Genomic DNA, 8,440 nt, shown 5'->3' with positions numbered 1-8,440 from the left:
CAGGAAAAATGGCAGTCAGCTACTTGGCCCTCAGGTACTATGGTGATGGGCACCAACTGAAAACCTAGATAAATAGCTCCCGTGTTCCATGGAGACTAGTGAACGTCGGTGCCGAGGTGTCATGGGGTTTGCTGGTCCCTTTAAGGGGAATCTGGCCCAGGTTACGCATGGGAAGCTAATTTAAAAGGAAGGAGCCCGTGTAGCCAGTTGATTGTCTGTCGAGCACCTGGCCCTGACAAGGCCCAGCAGGACTCAGTGGCAAGGCGGTGCTCTTGGGGACAGGAGCGAAGAAGGAGAGCTACAGCCTGTCAAACTCTCTAGGCTGTCAGGTAAAATGATGGAGTAGAAAGGGGACAGCGTTAGCCCCCAGCTCAGCCAATCAGCGTTGAGACACTGAGGGCAGGAAGCTGAGGGTTCTCACCAGTGAGTCAGCTCATCAGATGATCTGAGCATTAAATGAACATGTCCTGGGTGGGTTGGCTTTGGCTGTAGCGCTAGCATTTAGATGCAGCATTTATAAGCACGATTCTGGGAAATTTATTCACTTCAAAGCACTTAGTGTAACCTACTGATCTGCATTCACAATAGTTTGTTTCTGTTGCTTTTGGGAGTTGAAGGGCACTTGTCATCTCCTTATTTGTGCTTTAAATGAAAAGGTCAGACAGCCCAAGTTTTAAAAAGCTGTAACCCTGGCTTCTGTAGCCTATTGGTCACCCCACTCGGAAACTGTATTTTGGAATGATTCATTCCCTACAGATTTAACAATCATTTTTCAGCTACAACCACTATTCATTCACTTTCTACCCCTGGGGGAATTATGTGCCCCAAATAAATAAATAAATAAATTATGCACCTAAAAAATACTGCACACAATATTTTAAAATTCTGCATATTTTATTTTTCCATATAACACAATATAATCACACTGGTTTCAATTATTTTGTAAATTTATTTCAAAATACCTGTCTGTGGTAAGGCGGTGGGATCCCCCACAGCCCCGCAGAGGGACGAGCCTCCCCAAGCACCAACGTGGGCGGAGCCAGCATGTCCTGCGCCCGCCCCCGCCCCCCCAGAGGGCAGGGCACAGGACAGGAAGTGGAAAAGAGGAACTGCAGAGGTCAGGTGCCTGTGGCCCAGCTCCGGGGTGGGACATGCCGGCAGGCTGTGGCTGACCTGAGGACTGGCCAGGCCAGCCCAGCCTACCCCTAGGCAGCTACCCCGAGGAGGAGCCGCGCCTACCCCTCGCCCGTTACCTGGAGGAACCAATGGTGCTGGAAACCTCCAAGGACACTGCCCTAGCCCAGATACCCTACAAGGGGGGGTCCGGAAGTAGCCCAGGGGCAGTCAACCCTGGTCTGGCCACAGGCCAGCCAGAACCGGTGTCAGTGTGTTGCGGTCAGGATCCCCACTGACACAGCAGCATCCCCCCCACCACCCCACTCACGGGTGGCATCTCCCCCTCGCACCCGACGCTCAGAAGCCGGAGCTCCTGACTGTGTCTTTGCTGCCTGGGGCTTGCCAGGAGCAGCTGCTGCGTTCTTGCACCACATCACCCTCGGGTGGGTAAAAGGCAGAACTGCAGCAATTTTTCAGTGGAAGCTATTTTCTGCAAAAATATATATATATAAATAAAAATATGAGCAGCACATGAAATATGGGTATGTGCAGTGGCTCAAAATTCCCCCAGGAGTAATTTTCTCTGGAGATGCCTTGGTTCACCTTCAGCCTATCAAGTACACATGTAAGATCCCTTTTCAAAGAGGCATTTATCAGTGAAATTCTGATGCAGGCTATTCACCTACTTATTGGAAGCAGGGAATTAATTCTCCTTTTTCAAACAAAGAAAACCACACTTTTTTAATATTCCTTGAGTTTAGATGTGGTTATAGAACCATATAGTGCATAAATTGTGATCATGATAATGTGACGCTTTCATCTGAGCTGGACGTAGCATCTGTCCACTATAATGTCGCGGAAATCTTGATTGATTAACGATCTAGACCTCTTTTTAATTACCGTACTTGGCAAGGGTTAATATTTTTCATCCAGGTAAAGAAGCAAACTCCTTCTCTGTGATCCACTAACTCACAGAGGCTGCTTTGCTAACAGGAGCTTTGCTGCAGCTTCACATTGTTTTTACTAAAAAAAAATAACCTGTTACTTTAAAACCTAGAGAAAAACTTTTTAAACTTGTTTAAAATCTTAAAACTCTAGGATTGGTTCATGAAAATGAATTCTATGAAACTGTTGTAAAACAAACTCTGATTGGTTCAATCCAAAGGTGGTAATAACAAGTCTGAAAGGGTCTGAACCAGGAAAGTTGCCTCGTTCTACCGAAAGACTAAAAAGGTAAGAATTCTCTCTCTCTTTCTCATTCTCTCTCTCATTCAACCCTGTGCTGTCTATCTTCCCCTTTGCAAAGGGGGCTCTCTTTTCCCTTTTCTTTCTTTTAACCTCTCTTTTTATTTACCCTACGCTGGTATTGAATAGTTTAAATGCTTTTTTATTCTCTTTTTTACCAAGTGCTTACCAAACAGGCCCTGCCTTAGTAAATTCTCTATTTAAACCTATTTTTATTGTTTTTAATATTATTTAATGATTTTAAAGGCTCTTTTCTTAACCTATAGTAAGTAAGTTAAATGCTTTCCTATTCACTTTTTTACCATGTGCTTACCAAACAGGCCCTGCCTTAGTAAATGCCCTTTTTAAACCTAGCTTTTAATGTTTGTAAAGACTCTTTTTTTAACCTACCCTGATAGTGAATAGTTTAATTGTGTTTTTTTATTTAGCAACCCTTTTACCATGGTCTTACTAAACAGGCTTTGCCTTGTAGCCTGATTTGGGGTGGGTTAGTAGTGTTGATGTAATTTATCCACTTAATTTAATCTTATTAGATTAATTATTTTTAATTAAATAATAATATTAATAATAATTATTGGATATTAATTAGTATGGGTTTGGCTTGCCAATATGTTTGATCAGAAGATAAAGTTCTTCCTAAATCAGGCTTCACAGAGTTTATAAAAGGAACTTCAGGGTCATGACAGGAGCTTACACTGAGACAGATATCACCATAAAGACCTTTTTATTAAAATCAATGAAATAATAAGCAAATGTTAAAACAGTTCAGGATTACAGAGTTACAAAATATCATAGTTCTTTAAGAGATATATTTATGATAATACACTGTTATAAGCTGCAGGCTTAATTGATACTCACACTCTGGTGCAGCAGCACCTTGGGCGTTTTTCACACCTAGAATCATAGAATCTCAGGGTTGGAAGGGACCTCAGGAGGTGTCTAGTCCAACCCCCTGCTTAAAGCAGGACCAAACCCAACTAAATCATCCCAGCCAGGGCTTTGTCAAGCCTGACCTTAAAAACCTCTGGCAGAGAAAGTTACTTCAAGATTGTTTGCGTTCTGATTTAACTCTATATATGCTAAATGCTTTAACTAAAATGAAATATAACGGAGGTTGAATCCCTTTTCACTTACAGTTTGAAAAGAAATAATACTACAGCCTATTAATAGTTAATAGCAGTCATAGATGGGTGACATCAATACGTAGATGAGGGTATCGGGGAAGGTGGAGGCAATGAAGGTATAGACAGGAGCAGATCGATGTGTAGAATTGCCTGTCTAATGGTGATTTGTTTCACCTTTTTATAGAGCATTAGTCGGAAATCCTTCCTCCTATGCCCAAAATTCATCTTTCCCCCACGGAAATGTTAGGGTACACTTGTCTCATAGGCTAACATGTATGTGCGTATGAATGACAGGTATGTACGCATTTGTGGTGTACTTGTTAGATTTGTGGGCAAAAATCCCCTTTTTCCACCCTTTACTGTTGTTGGTTCAGTTAAAGGTCTCCAGACATCTGCGTAGGTATTTTGTCTATTATCACTTTTCTGAGTAAGGGTCCCAAAATGTGCTGAAGTTGCCTTAGCGTCATACAGGATGTTTGGCTTGTAGGTCTCTTGAATTTCAGCCAAACTTATTCTTAATATAAATCTATAAGCCTATTACATCAAATTCTCAAATTCATGAGAAAGACATTTATACAGACCAGCAGATTAATCTTCAGGGCTACACGTCCCCCTTTGAAGAGGTGGTTTGCACCAAGAAACCCTGTCTCCTAACTAGGATTTAGTATCTGTGGGGCCCTTTTTAGTTTCATACCTGGGTAGATTTTGGTAGGTATCTGGAATGGGCACCATGTATACATAGTCATGTTCATCACCATGTGGTGCTTGTCTATGCGTTTGTCTAGGTGTCTGTCTAGGCCGCTCCCTCTGCCTAGTTTTTGGCTTGGGTTTGTAGAATTTATACTGCATGTAACCTAAAATAAGGAAATTAATTCCAATTCCAATTCCAATTCCTTGGATAATCACCCATCCTTTTAATCCAAAATTTTCCCTGGGAGTTGTTGCAGGTTCATTACCTTCATTCATTAATTGGGTAATAACTTGTTGGGCTTTGTCCATATCGTTAGTAACTTGAATGAGGTGAGTCTCCTTACGAGCCATTAATGATTTTAGCTGTAACCCTAGTGGTGGAATATAGGCCAGAAAAGTGGGTGTGCTTTGGATAGTTAAATCCTGATAATCAGGATTAGACTGAATAATGGTAATGTTCTCAAAAGTGGGGATAGGGGAAATAGCTTGATTTCCTATTACAGTGGGTTGCTTTGGGGTAAAACAGAAATTTGGCTCTGACAGGACACTCCAAGGGACCATATTGGTACCTCTTTTGGTTGGTAACCACGCAAAATTGGTTCCTTCCAGCATAGGTCACCCTCTCCATCAGAGTCTTCCATGTGGTCAGCCTCACCAGGCATGACGATGATGAATTCTGTGCTTTCTCTCCCTGTAGTCCACACAAAACAGTGTCTGATTCAAACACATTACACCTACAGATATACTGAGGCCCTTTCTCAGAACAACAGGCCATCTGTGGCACTTTCCAGGTCTGAGTTGGAGTGTGATAGACTACCAGGGGAGGTGCATTAATGCGTTCCCTGTAGATGTCTTCTTCGAGGTGACCTATAGAATGGATAGCAGCCAATTGCCTGTACACATCCCTGTCTGGGTCAAACACTGGTGTAACCCTTCTGCCCCTCTGAGTTGGCAGCAACAAGGGCCGGGTTCAGTATCCAGGGGTTCCGTGTCAATAACACAATGCAAAACCGGCTCGAGCCCCCACCCAGTGACCTGGGACAATTACACACCACCACCACCCCGGGTGCCTCTAGGAGGCAATACTTCCCCACTCGCAAGCACAGAGTCCGAGTGTAGCAAAATCCTTTTAATAAAGGAGGGAAACAATGCGGCATCACGTTGGAGAGACACCACAAACAGGACTATACACAAACCATAAGCAACAAAAACCCACCTCCAAGTACATTTGGCAATGTCCTTTCCCCCTTAGGGTCTTATGTCCAATCACCCCAAAGTCCAACAACCCGAAAGTCTCTGGTCAGTGCCACCCCAGAGTTCAAAAGTTTATCTGCAGAGTTTTACCCCCTCCCCCAGCCTGGGTGGAAATGGGGGGGCGCACACAGGGTGTTAGGGGCACCTTACGTGGGCCAGGGCCAACTACTCCGCCTCTCCATGGAGTTCAGCTGCAGCCTTCACCACGACTGGCTCCACTCCATCAGCTGTGCCGCTCCTCCAGCTGATCCGTGAGCCGCTCCAGCCATCCCCGCAAACCGCTCCACACTGCTCACTGTTCCATGGGCTGCTCCAACGTGCTGCAGACTGCTCCGCTCTGCCAGCCGCTTAGCGATAGATCTTCAGGCTCCCCCACTAGTTAACACAGCACTCAGTAAGATCAGCTCTTTTAGTGATTTCAGCTCTTAGTAGGGGAGCCCCAGTGCTGGTGCACTACTGGCCCAATGTGAATTCAGCTCAGCAGCCTCTAGATGGACTCCTAAGGGAATCAAAATTAGCTCTGCTCTTCAGCAGTGAAGCAAGAAAGATGTGCCATGGGTGTTCTAGGCACTCAAAAGGGGGCCATACCATAAAATACACACACCACTCTCCAACCTCTCTCAATTCACTGGGTTTTGGCACCCATGTCCCTTGTCTAGCAAGTGCTATTTAATGTAGGTTGAGTCATTTCTGTCATAAAGCAGTCTCATAGTTCCTCATTCACATAATTAGGGTGACAGCACTTTTTTTCCTTCCTGCCCCAATAACAAAGAAATTGGGGACCCCAGCTATCAAAATAACCATCCCATGCTGCCGTGGGCTTATGCGATGCAAATGCTTTGCCACTCCTTGAGATTCTTTCTACACTCCCCATAATTCACCACCAGATGTCAGGGTAAAGCTCATCCTGACTCTGCTTACACTGGTAAGGAGACCGTGAATGAAACATACAAAGATCGTGTCATTATACAATCTTTTGCAAGAGAACAACTCTCTCCATTGGGATGAGGTGTCACAGATCCTGCTTCTCTCATAGCACCCACTGACAAATGCTGGCATGAATCCGAACAAGTGGATCTTTCCTTTTCCAGCTTTTGAAAACATTTAGGACAATACCAGCTTAACAGTTGCTTATCTTTCATTAAGCCAGGAACTTCTCCGAATTTTAAGGATCGTAGTGCATCAGTAATTGTACTTAACGACATATTCTCCATATGCAGAGCATATAATTTCTTTTCCCCAATGTTGATCCCTTTTCTGATCATTGTTTAAAGCAATTAACTGATTAATTTTCTGTTGAGTTTCATTAAACAATTGGGTTATATTATGCATATTGTAGACAGTAAATCGTTCTTCCTGTGCCAATCTCTTTATTCCCTGTAACATTGGATTGACTACCCGGTTAGCTTCCTCTTTTAACACATAATCTATATGCTTGTGGATTTTCCTAATATCCACTTGGTTCCAAATTGACATTCCTGCACCAAATAGTCCTGTTAGGGATCCTAAACCTCCAAGGAGATTCAAGCTACGCTTTCTCCTAAGAGTCTGTGACTTAGGGACTTTATCATCCTTCAACAGAACAATATCTCGCACTCATTGCTGATAGGCTACAATTCTATCCACAAGTCATACTGAGAAAAAGGAAGCTACTTTAGTATGCTGACAATAGCTAAATTCTCCTAAGTACCAATTGAACAAATTTAGCACTACAGGAAATAAATTGAACTTGATTAATTTTCCCCATTATGGGCGTTGTGGTAAGACCACTAGCAGGTCCTGGGTTTAACACCGGACAATTTACATAATTTGTTATTGACTGATCATAATCATAGTCAATACCTAGGTCCTGAACCTTAAGTTCAAATGTCATATTTTGGACATATCTTTTGTTTCCTGTTTTGGTTTGAAAGGTAGCTATAATGAGTACCTTGGTCCTCATATTCAAGCTTATACAAGGTTAAACTTCCCCCTGTTATCAAATTATTACAGGTAGCTTTGTTCTTCCAAGTTCCATAAGATACACCATGTTTCAGGGAAGTTGAATTTGTTGATGTCTTGCATCCTCCCTTCTTAGAAGTTTCATCTAAGGGCCACATCTTTTTCCAACCACTAGAGGGTAATGCAGTTACTTCCACCAATTGATATTCAAAAGTAACATCCTCCCCCCTAATTCCCTTAACCTGTTGAATCGGGTTGTTGATAAGTTCTGGGTTAAGTATAATAGTCCGTTCCTTCTTTGTTGGTACGTTCTGTTGCTTGAGCTCAGGCAATTGAGCACGATTGGGTCGTCTGGTTTCCTGGGGTTGCAATAGTTCAGTTCCAGACTTAAGATTTTGGCTTAGTCCTACCCTTAGAGCAACAATAAGGGTGTAATAAGTCAGAAATATCAATGTCAATTTCATTGTTTTGAAACAATCCAGTTGTTGCGATTTCGTCTGATGCTGTTCACTTAAGTCCTGAGGAGGAAGTTGCTCCTGCGACCTGGACGATCGATACAGCTTTAACTGCTTAGCATGATAAATTTTGTCTTTATTATGCTTTCCTCCTGTTACTCTGATCTTATATACTGCTGAACTGAGTTTATCAATGATTTGGAAAGGTCCGATCCATCGGTTAGACAACCCATGTTCTGGTGACTTATGTGACAATAACATTACTTGGTCTCCTACCTCCCAAGTATTCTCTCTCTGGTTTTTGTCAAAGTAAGCCTTTGCCTTACGTCTGGATTTTCCCAATTTAGCAGCTACCTGCAAGTGAATGTGATTTAAATGTTTTTGCAGATTTTGCAGGTAGGTATCCATTTTTATTCCCTCTAATTGAGTGCCACTAGCTTGCCAAATGAAATGTTCTGGTAATCTCATTGTTCGGCCTGTCATCACTTCAAAAGGTGTTTTATCAGTAGATGCAGCCGGTGTCGCCCTCAATGCCATTAAAATTAAAGGCATGAGGGCGTCCCAGTTATGTCCATTGGCAGCAACCAGTTTCCTCAGCATCACTTTTATAGTCCG

The sequence above is a fragment of the Mauremys reevesii genome, linkage group 1 (assembly GCF_016161935.1).
Source record: "Mauremys reevesii isolate NIE-2019 linkage group 1, ASM1616193v1, whole genome shotgun sequence".
Classification (NCBI taxonomy): domain Eukaryota; kingdom Metazoa; phylum Chordata; order Testudines; family Geoemydidae; genus Mauremys; species Mauremys reevesii.
Note: the sequence above shows the minus strand (reverse complement) of the source record.